Here is a 12,034-nt window from a genome sequence, read left to right on the forward strand (position 1 = left end):
TAATACCGTACTATTACATAGATTGTGAATCCCAAATTTTCTGAAGTAAAATAAACATAAAATAATCTAATACTATGCACCAGAAATTTTAGTAAGCTTTTAATTCAAACATAAAAAAAATGAAATGATGCTTTTAGGAACCATAACCTAATACTCTGCATATAGTAAATGTTCTATATTTGCTTGTTGTTGATGAAAGCATATAAAGAATTAACTACAATCTATCTTAAAACAATACATTCTAAGTAGGTGAGAGTATCGTCAAACCCATATATTATTAATGCTAATTTAATGTGATTAGTATAATTATATTATGAATATTAATATTAGCGATACATACTATTTGTTATTAATAACACAATATTAACATAAATACCAAGGATTCTTAAACTATTTTTTTTTAATTAAATAACAACGTCAGGCATATAGTAAGTATTCAACTGTTTGTTAATAACTAAAACTGGATAAATTTAATTCTTTTCTTGCATTTGTATTTTTATTTTTCAATTACAGTTTACTTTCAATATTATTTTGTATTGCTCATAGCTCTCATACAAATATAAATGAACAAATGTTCAATATCCTTTTTAACTCATTAATTACTGAAGGAAAGCCATAAAATGTTGTATCCACTTCAAAGAAGAGTTCAAAGGATATACCTAAAAAGCCAATCACAAATACCAAAATGAATTTACTAGAAGGTTGTATTTTCACTGGACATAATCATTAGCATGTCTGTGGACAAGAATCATTTTGTATTACTAAGACTACAGTTTACATAGCTACAAAATAGCTCAATGACAGTGAAAGGTGGAGCTAACCTAGAGCTAATCTAAGAGGATGCACAGAAATAACTTTTCTTGCCCATTTCTAAGTCTTTCAGAATTTTATGGGCATCTTTTTAATGCAAAACAATCTTATTTAATTTAACCACTATTAACAAGTGCTCTTCTTTTTAGTCTTTATCCTAAGACTTATATACTTTCTGCTTTCAGATAACCACTACCTTTTTTTATTGAGTGGTTACTATATACCTAGCATTATGCTGAATGCTGTATGCCTTGTTTCATTTAAACCTCAAAAATGTGACATTTTATTACTAGAGGAAAACAGTGAGACTTCAAGTAATTAAGTCTTCAAGGACACACGAAAAAATAAGAAGCAAAGATCTATGTATAATACTTCAAATACTAAAACAAACTCACTTTACGTTTACTATGTACATCAGTATCATTGATATAAAATGTCTCCACAAGAACCTGATCATCTATCCATTTCAAGATAAAACCTCTCCCTTAAAGCCAATATTTATATGTTCAACTACCTCCTTAACATTTCACCTGGATTGCTAATGAACATCTCAAAATTACCTTTCCTCATTCCCATATGTTATCCAACAGCAAATTTCAACATCTTTTCTTCCAACATTTATTGCAACCTTGTCTGCACACCTCCATCTTTGTTGCTGCCTCCCTAGATCATTCAATCATCATTTGTCACCTAAACTGCTTCAATGACTTCTCTTTATCAACAGTCAGACCATATATGGATGATGGAAAAGAATTGACCAAAACAAAGCATTTGCATTGTTTTCAGCCACCTTAGGTTATTTATACACATTGTCGAGGCAACCAGTTAAAATAAATAATGAAAAAATTAGATAAATAATTATTCTGTTGGAGATATACAAATCCAAATAATGGATATTCCCAGTGAATAGCACAATTGTTTCTCCTAATAGCTCAAGTCATCTAGTTATTATCCAAAACGTGAGTCTCCTTAATTTAGTAACAAAGTAGTAGCCCAGTGTCTTTTTAGTCCCAGCTCCAAGTTCAATCAGAGCATATAAAATAGTCATTAAATGACCTTGAATAAATGAGATATCATATCAGATGTAGGTCCAATTGATGGTTTGTATTGACACATGGTACATTCAATCAGTTGTACTATGTATAAATTAGTCATTAGGGCCAATGCAAAAGAAAACTTGGGAGATGATTTAATTGTTTTTTAAGCAGTCACAGGTGTTAAAACCTAAATGGCAGGTAATTATGATCATTATTAACATTAATTCACTGTATCCAAGAATATCTAGATCTAATTTCTAACCCCCTATGAGAAAATATTTAAGTATAGTGTTTTTATTACATGATGGATGAACTTCAAGGAGAAAGGGAGTTGACATCCTCTTGCTGAGAGGCTGCCTGCTTAAAAATCTTCTTGTATATTTGTAAGAAATTAATCTAGTTTTACAAAATAATTGGCTCTGTCATAGAGATTCAAATGGTTATTCTGAGTCATTGAATATATCTTCTTATGTAATTTCATGAAGGTTCATAAGGTTTCTTCAGAATATTTTGGCATATTTTTCAAATCACAAAAAAAAACATAATCTATTCACAAAATAGATATGAATGTGTTACTATTATAATAGAAAAATTTATAACTAAACCCCAAAAGTATTTCATAAAGGGAAATGGAATGGAAAAACTGATATAGGAAATCAAGTCAAGGCTCAAGACAGAGTGTTAGGGTCAAGACCTTGAATCCAGAAATGAAGTCATAATATGGAGCAACGATGAAGCAAGAAAAGCTAAACAATAATATCCACACATGGAGCTCATGTTCAAAACCAAAAAGCATAACACACCATGTAACAAATTTGAACGCACCTTAGGAGGCACAATGGGAAAGCACATTGTAAACTAAGATTGCTCGCTAGGTCTAAATATGTGTCTATTCTAACTATAAAAACAACATGTTAAGATAACAGAAGCTAAATTTAAATCATCAAGAGTTTGCAACCTGCTTGTCTCAGGAGAGCTGATACATTTGTTCATATCTTCTGAATGTCTTACCTTCTAAATGAGGCCCTCCAGAAAGTAAAAACTCTAGAAATATTATTCAAGCCTTATTTCTCATTGTTTATATCTAAAAGATCAGCTTTGTCAGTCAATCACTGAGAGTAATTTAATTTGTAATAATGAGGACTATTAAGTGGTAAAGGCACTAAACCAGCAATTTAAAACCTTTTTCATCTCATGGCAAACATAAACTAATTACTAAAATTCTTCAGCACACCAAAAATATATATTTTTTGACACTCTGACAAAAAAAATAAGTATAATTTTGATTCATTCAAATGGAACAGCTATTGTGTTGGCTGTTGTCATTTTTTTATTTGACAATCTAAGGCAAAAGAGTTAGTGCCCCTGACTAGTTAGTGCCCATGACTAAACAGTCAGGTGTTTAATGTTTTAGAAATTGTTTAGCACATCAGTTGAAAATTGTTGCACTGAGAAATTGATCTAACAGGGAATGTATGACCCAAACAGCAAAAATCAAATCTGTACAAAATATTGCTTTACTGTATAATATGAGGTTAAATTCTAGTAAACTATAAGCACCTGACACAAAATAATGAATGATAATAGGAGCAATACTTTTATTTATTTGGCTATTGTTATGGGCCAGGAACTATTCAATTTATTTCTCAAAGTAGCCCTACCATATAATGAGGAAACTAAGGCTCAGTGAATTTAAATAATTTTTCTAGGGTAACACAATTATTAAATCATTACTGAAAAAAATGAATACAGGTAGAACTAAATCCATGGAAACCAGGATATGTGGTTTCCACAGGAAAAAGTCCTCTGTAAACCTAATTTTTATTCTAATGGATATTATGAAAAATCAGATTATAGCAACTTAGGCCCTTTGACTTTCTACAAGCAACAAGATTTTAAGAAGACAAGAAACTACTGAAGTGGTTACTTCTTTAACTCAGTGAAATCATTGTATGTGATTAGTCTAGATATAACCTTATTTGGCTTTGAATGATGAACTACATTCTTCGCTAAAACACCACAGGACCTTCTCTGATTGCTGTAGTGTCTGTCCCCCTCCATTTTCAAGCACCTGCAGTACCTCCAGCCGTGTTGCTCACCCTCCATTTTCCTCCCTTTTCCCACATAAACCTTCTCCTTCAGGTGTGTCATTCACTGCCTTTTCTCGCCAACAAGAAAATAAGTATCAAAAGTAACACTGTGGGTCACAACTCAGATCCCCAGAACTCAGAATCTTAATTGCTCAATAAATAGGTTTTAAAATAGTAACAAAAAGGTAAGGAAGTAGAGTATAGCAAAAAGAAAGAAGTGGGGTGGGGAGGAAGAAAAGAGGAAGAGGAAGGAAGAAGGAAAGAAAAAGGGAGGGAGGAAAAAAGAAAGGAAGCTAGGTAGAGCTAAAATGTAATTATTAAAATTATATTTTAAATTGTTCAACCAGTTTTTAAAAGATAATTTTTAATGAATGTTTCTAAGGAGCAAGAAGTAGTAAAAACAACTTAGATTTAAAGTTGATTGGTAATATCAAAATAATTCTGGGCCATATAACTTTAACTACTAAAGTGATTTAATCTAAAATTTAAAGAAATGTAAAGATTTAATGTAGAATGCAGAATGACACCAAATACAATGGAAAAAAGGTAATGTTTGTAAAAGCAAAAAAAGAAAAAAAAAGGTTTTGTTATTTTAAATTGATTTGTGTGACCTTGGCAACTTTGAATAAATATACTTTTATTTCAGTTAGTAATTATCTGGTGATACCTGCAATTCTTTGTAGTCTTAAAAGAATTTTTGAAAATGAGTCATTTGTACATAGTTTTAGCCTGACAGCATGCAAGACATGTTATAAAAAATGCAATGGTCAAGCTTTATAACACAGAGTTACAAAAGGAAAACTATTTTTGATTACAATTCTGTTAAAGTGAACAGATTATCTTACATAAGTCTTCTGCTTAGATTATGTATCATGAGAACTTAAAGACACCTTTACATTTTTAATTTTTGTTAACAGTTATATTGAGGAATAAAAACATACAATAATCTACACATATTTAAAGTACCTTTTGATAAGTTTTGCCTTCTCTACACATCCACAAAACCATCACCACAGCCAAAACAATTAATATATCTACCACATTGTAAAGTTTTCTCAGACCCCTCAAAATCTCCCTCTCCCTTCACCCACCCTCCCTCCTTTCCCATCCTGAATTACTTTTGCTCAGTCACCATGGATTTGTTTGCACATCCTAGAATTTTACATAAATGTAATAATATAGTATGCACTTTTTTTTATCTTCTTTCACTCACCATAATCAAACTGAGATTGATCCATGTGTGGTGTATCAAGTCACACTCTCCATGACGATGTTTCAGCCAACAAAGGATTTGCATACTATGGTCTCATAAGATTATATGGCAGAGCTGAAAAATTCCTATTGCCCAAGACATCCTAGTCATCTTAACGTCATAATGTAGTAAGGTAAGGCATTGCTGTTTTGTGCTGGTCTCAGTCTATCAATAGTAATGTTATCTGCTAGAAATCCTTGGGGGCCTCACCTGGGTCCCAGAAACTTCCTGCAGACATCTCTTCTTGCTAAACAAATGTTACAACTGGACTACCCATTATGGTTCTTGTTATGTTTGCAAGACACCTTTCAGCAATAACTATTAGGAAACTTGAAAAAAAAAAGTTTGTTACAGACATATCAGGGGGCATACCGGCCTGGGATTCTCCTTTTATTGGGACTGGAGGTTGTGACTTATGGTTTGGGGGAATCACTCTTCATTGGTGATTTTAGAAGAGAGCAAATTTAAAGCTTGGGGGAAAAACAAGTAGCCCAAATGGTCTGTTATTAAGTTAATGAAGATCTAAAACAAAGTGGTTCTTTAGCATTTGACTACAAGTCAAGTACAGGAGACAAGTTGGCATTATTTCACCTAATACAGGAACCTAATGAACAAAACAAACAGATGAGCAAAATAGAGCCAGGGGCATGGAAACAGGGAACAGACTGACAGTGGCCAGAGGGGAGATGGGAGAGGGGAGAGGAGAAGGGTAGAAAAAAGGGAAAGGGTTTAGTCAAGGAACTAGTATGAATGACCCACAGACATGGACAACGGGGTGGGGATTGACTGTGGGAGAGGAAACGAGGTGAGCGGGCTTGGGGAGAGCAGTGGGGGGAAAATGGGACAACTATAATAGAACAACAATAAATTAATAATAAATAAATAAGTACATAAATAAATAAATAAAATTACTTTCCTTAAATGTTGAGTTATCAGTTTAAAAATAAAAGTATACCTGGCTGGGGTCACATAGCTTTCACAGCCTTCTTCCTTACAGAGCAGGCTGGGAGGCCAGAGAATTGCTTTAGGGATTAATAAATTGTGCCCTAAAGCTTTTGTCACTCAGGCTTGTGGTTTGTATTCTTTACCAATGCAATCCCCTCAAAACCTTTGTAAGAAAAAATCTTCCAAAAAGGCAAATCCAAGAGCCTTAGAAGACAATGGACAAGGCAGCTTCTCACAGAGCATAAATCCAGGGATTAAACAATTCACGTGGCCACGGAAAAGTCTTCACAATTTCTGACTTATGGAATTTCACTGTTGCTATGAACCAGTGAGTCACTTCTGTGTTTTGCCCTATCTTCCATTTCCCAAATGAAAAATTTCTATTAGGGATACACTGATGCTATTCTACTATTCATTATCAGGTAGGGCATGGAAGGTAGAGAAATCGTTTTTATAAATAACTTGTAGATATCTAGGAGCCAGTTCTCAGCCCATTGGAATGCAGAGCACATCACTCAGAGATTCTGGACTTCCAGTTGCATGCAGTTTACTGGATGGGACATTTGTCTTTCTTACTTGGGGCAAGGATGATGTGGTCTCTGTGGGAAGAAGAGTGCCCAGGCAGATTGGGTGTCACAGTTGCAGATTGGGACACACAGCTGCTGTCTCCTTTCTTCTTCTTCTTCTTCTTTTTTTTTTTTTTCATATAAACTGAGCAATAATTTTCTGTATTCTTTTTTTAAGTATATTTTATTGTTTATATTGTTACATTCCTTCCTTCTTTTTAACAGTAGAAACTTCCTTTGTGTGTTAGCTAGGCATTTGGCTGCTAAACTACAGACTTCATTTTCCAGCTTCATTCATATCCATTTCCTTTATTCCGATAAATGTCAAGTTTATTTATTGCACTTAAATACACATCAAGATACCATTTTCAAAGGACTATCAAAGCAGACTGATTAAAATATGAGGCTGTCTACAAGGAATGGTAGAATGAAGAGTTTAAAAATTATTTGCGTAACTGAGACTGAAGTAGCTTCAACAGCCAAAAAGGACAACTTTTATCTGAAATGTTTAACAAGTTCTTTAGATAATTCTCCCTTTAATTTCTATGTGAAGCAATCACGTTAGTAACATTGTATTGTCCTTGATAAATCTGAGAACTGGTGATATTTTTGTAAATAATGGTCATTTGGACATCTAAAATTATGTGGTTTCTTCAACATATTTAATTTTTTTAAGAGTTGGCTTAATTTGGATGAACACATATATGTATGTATTTATATATATTAGGGTGATATAGATGGTATATGTATTAGATGTGTATATATACATATTAGAGTTGTATTATTTTGTGAAAGCTAGAAAATTTTTAGCTAGAAAAGATGTCAATATTTGATAAAATATTTGATACTTCAATTAAAATAAGCAGTTATTAGAAAAGAGGGAAAATACTGTTTTAAATTGATTCATAAGAACTGGCCCAGCAACTAAAATCTAGGCTTTCCTCATAGTCTTCCTTTTAAAAACCATTAAATGAATATAATATCATCTCACAACTAAGTACAGAAAATCATGAAACTAATATTTAATGTTGCCATTAAAACCACATTAAGTAGTTTGGGAAGAGAACAAGGAAGCCGAGAAGATTGCATCTGCACAGTTAAGATGATAATGTTGATTAATATATCTAGAGTGCAAGACTGAGCAGCCTGAGGCCCATGTCTACACGATGCTGAAAGAGATAACCAGTGTTCTATGTGCAGTCTGAGATAAAATAAAGCATTAATGTAAAAGCAAGACAAAACAAAACTGGTATACACTGGTTTAAAAATGAATAAAATAACTTAAGAATTTTTAAAATCATAAGATAGCAGCTAAACAGAATGAACAAAATTTTTGAAAAGCCACCTTTTTCATGAGACAAATGTATTTTTAGCAGATTTTATGTATAATGTGTTCTGATGCTCTTTAAACCCAGGCAGAATGTGGAAGTTTTTTGTGATTTTAATGTTACTAAAGCAATTATTTCACAAACAAAGAAAATAACTTAGGATTACGAAGATAATAAACTATTTAAGGAGATCTGTTGTTTAAAAGTCTGTTTTATTAAATATCACATTATATTTATTCCTTTGCAGAAATCCTGGACAGAGTATGAAGGACAACATTTCTAAAACTGATTGGGTATTAAATAATTCAAAAGCTGGGAGCTGTGATCAAACAGGTCTGTAGGCATATGTAAGTACCACTGAGGTGAAAGTGTCAACCAAAGCAATTAGGTTGAAAATTAATGTCTGAAGGTAATCAATGAAAGAACTGGCTGTGGATCTTCACATATGCATCATCTTTGTTTATTGCTGGAGCTGAAAAACCAACTCATTTCTCAAAGACAGAGAGAGGATATTTCCCTCAATGTAGGCATTCCTAAATTAAGTTGGAATCTATAGGAAGTGATTCTACACTCAGATCTTAAGCTGATCTTTATTAATGTTGCTGGCCAGTAATGAAGATAAATGGTAGGCATAGTCCACTGAAGTTAGGAACTACAAATGCAAGGTTGGGACAGTCGGGAGTGATTAATTATATTCTCTCTGCAAGTATTCATGGGGGACCAGGGTTACCTTTTTCTCTAATTATGTCTCTTCCCCTGACATTAGCAGCAATGATGTAGGGGACAGGTATGTGACATTCTTTTCATGATCCAAATGTGACAGAAGCATCATGATAAATGCTTCAAGGTGAGCCCATCTTGTTCTTTATATTTCTTAATGTATATTATACCCCTTGGTAGTATTAAAACTCCCAACAAGACCATTTGTAGCAGTCATTTGCAGGATTACGGAACCCCACTTTTCCTGGGTAACTGAGGGGTTAAATAGAAAAACCTGTTTTGCCTCAACCTAAGTGACTGAAAACATTCTTTTGAAAATATATTAATCCACTTCACAGTCTTGCTAAATACAGTATACTAAAGCTAATTTAATATTTCTTTTATGATTGATGACTTTGCAGTGCCCTGGGGTCAGTATGAATTGTTGAGGTAATAAGCCATAGTGTATTGAACTCTGAATCTGAACTGGCCAGATATTGGTTTATTTCATTGTGCTTTGCTTCTTTCTTCCTCTAGTACAGAAAAGACATTCTCTGGTCTTACAGTTCTAGTTAGAGTTTTCTACTGTATATGCATGCCACACATTGGTTCTTAGGACAGGATAGCATATAAAATAGTATTTGCAATGATTCTGCCATATAGTCTTAAACGGACCCTCCACTACCCTGCTCCTGAATGTGGGAGACTGCTACCAGCCCCACTCAATTTACAGGTATCTGGGTGCTTTCACATCCTCTGAAATTGCCATGATTTTGATCAGTAAGAAATAAGCACAACTGTAATTGGACTGTCAGTATTGCTAATGACTTCACGGTCAAATTGGCAAGCATGACAGTTGTGCTCTGAATTCTGATCTTTTAATAAGGAGATAATAATGACAATTTACCATCAAATTACACCATCAATATAAAATGCCATCCAGTATAACAGTGCTGCCCCAGTGCAAGTCTGCAAACCTATACAAGCTTTCTCATCTTATTTGGGAAACTTTGTAGAAACACAGCATCTAGGACTTTCCCTAGAGCTTCTCCTTTAAGAGGTTAGAAGAGGGGTCCATCACTCTGTTTCTTTTGTTGTTTTAGGATCGGTTCACTTTGTTCAGAGAAAGAAACCATAACTCTAAAAATCCCTTGGGGAACAAATATAGAAACCACCTAATAGAATAGGACTTCTCAGGAATACTATTTATATGAGCTGAAGGGTCAATTCTCTCTGCACCATTGAAAATCTAAGACGGGTGATGCCCATGGGAAATTACAGAATGCTGCCTGGAAATGGTGATGGGAGATAGTAAAAGTTAATCCAAATGTACCCATAATTTTTCTAACCTAATGATACAAAGTCTTTAGGTTATGATTTTGCTAAAATTTCCACAGTAGCACAGCACACATAAGAGTTAGGGAACTTTTGGAAATATCCCTTTTGAAAGAAAAAAGAAATTGCTCCTTGTTATATCAAGGAATAAGATGTGTGAAAGGAGAAATGGAGAATAAAAATCATTTGTGGAGCACCTACTATGTGAGAACATTTTGGTAGGGTTTTAATGTATATAACTTAATCCTCTTTGTAATCATATGAATGTTAGCCCTATTTATATATGAACAATTGAGATTTAATGGTATTAATTAATATGCTCAAGGTAACATTTTTGAATAACAATAATAATTATAAAGTTATTACTTATAGAAAGCCTAATAGATGCCAGACATTGTGCTAGGCATTTATGTATATTATGTAATTTAATTTCCACCACAATCACATAGGGCAAATATTACCTTTTACAGAAGCAGATTGAGGTATAGAGTTCAAAGTGACTCTCAATATCAAAGTAAAAGGCAACTAAGATTTAATCTCAGGTTTGTCAGAGTCTGAAGCCTGTTTTATTCCCATTATACAAAGTTTAAACAGGAAAAGCTATATACCCAGGTTCCCACAAATATCGATTGGGTAAGTCTTACAGACCCAATTAGGGTGGGTGCTGAATGGGAATTTTTGCTCATCAATTTTTTAAAAATGGGATTTTCAGAACATGTAATACACACTCTTAGGCATTGAAAGGGATACAAACATCCATACATACAACACAGTCATTGTCTTCTAGGAATTTATGATCTGTAAATACACAAGAAAAGGACCAGAGTGGAAGTTTATAATGTATACCAAATGGTTTCTAATGATAGTGAATATTTATTGAGCAATTATTTGGAGCCAGACATTTGATCTAAGTCTTACCATACATTAGCTAATTTATACTATAAGCCAGATAGGTAGGTAATATCATTACCCCTATTACATGAGAGGAAACTGAGAGACTTCTCTACAACATAAGCTATGAGGATATTCTGAGGATGAAAAGATCAATTTCTCTTAGGAGCATTAGTGAAATATTTTTGGAAGTGGTGAAGGAAGGGATCAGAGCTTTGGGGAGGCTGCAAAATGGATAGTGGTTCATGCAAAAATAGAAAGATATTATCTATTTCAATAGTTTTTTAAGCCCCTCAGTGACACTGGGAATTTACATAATAGAAAAATTCTGATATTCTTGTATACGAATGGATGATAACAAGAAAAAAAAAACAAGAATAGACAGTTTACATATAATCACTTAAAATCCTATATATGTGTAAAGAGTGTAGGCAAAAAAAAATCATTTACGTTAATTTCATACTAATTATGTGAAGAACCCTTAATAAAAAGAGTGAAGTCTTGGTTAATGTGACTAAAAAAGAGGTGAAAACAACATATAAGTAATTAAAATCATAATAAAATTACATCATTTTTTTCAATGATCTAGGGAAAAATCCGAAGAAGCAGAAATCCCATTGTCAAAACCAGGTCATACCAGAGAAAGCATGATAACAGTGGCAATGGAAGGTAAACTCCAAAACCCACCCCATCTCTAAAAAGAGCACCTTTTTCCCCAGCTCTGTTTGGGGGAGGGCATGGAATGGAGTTGTGCATGAATCACAGCTACTTTGCTTAATTTCTCTTAATTGAAAAACTGAGTATCACATTTATCTAATCTAGAAAACCATCAATTGAAAATGTACCATTCATTTAAAAGACACTAAGGAAAAAATTAAACTATCATAATCAAACCATGAAAAATCCTTCCTCGTCATCAATTATAACGTAATCCTGATGTCAAAGATACTAAAATGTCAACAAATGAGCATATGTTAATAAATGAAATATTACATCACCCAATTCTCAAGCGCATCTTAATCTTAGTCTAGTCTGCAAATCTATTAGGAATTAATGAAAATGTGACTATATGAGCTGGTAT

Source organism: Furipterus horrens, unplaced genomic scaffold (genome assembly GCF_987537825.1).
Source record: "Furipterus horrens unplaced genomic scaffold, mFurHor1.1.pri manual_scaffold_8, whole genome shotgun sequence".
Lineage (NCBI taxonomy): Eukaryota > Metazoa > Chordata > Mammalia > Chiroptera > Furipteridae > Furipterus > Furipterus horrens.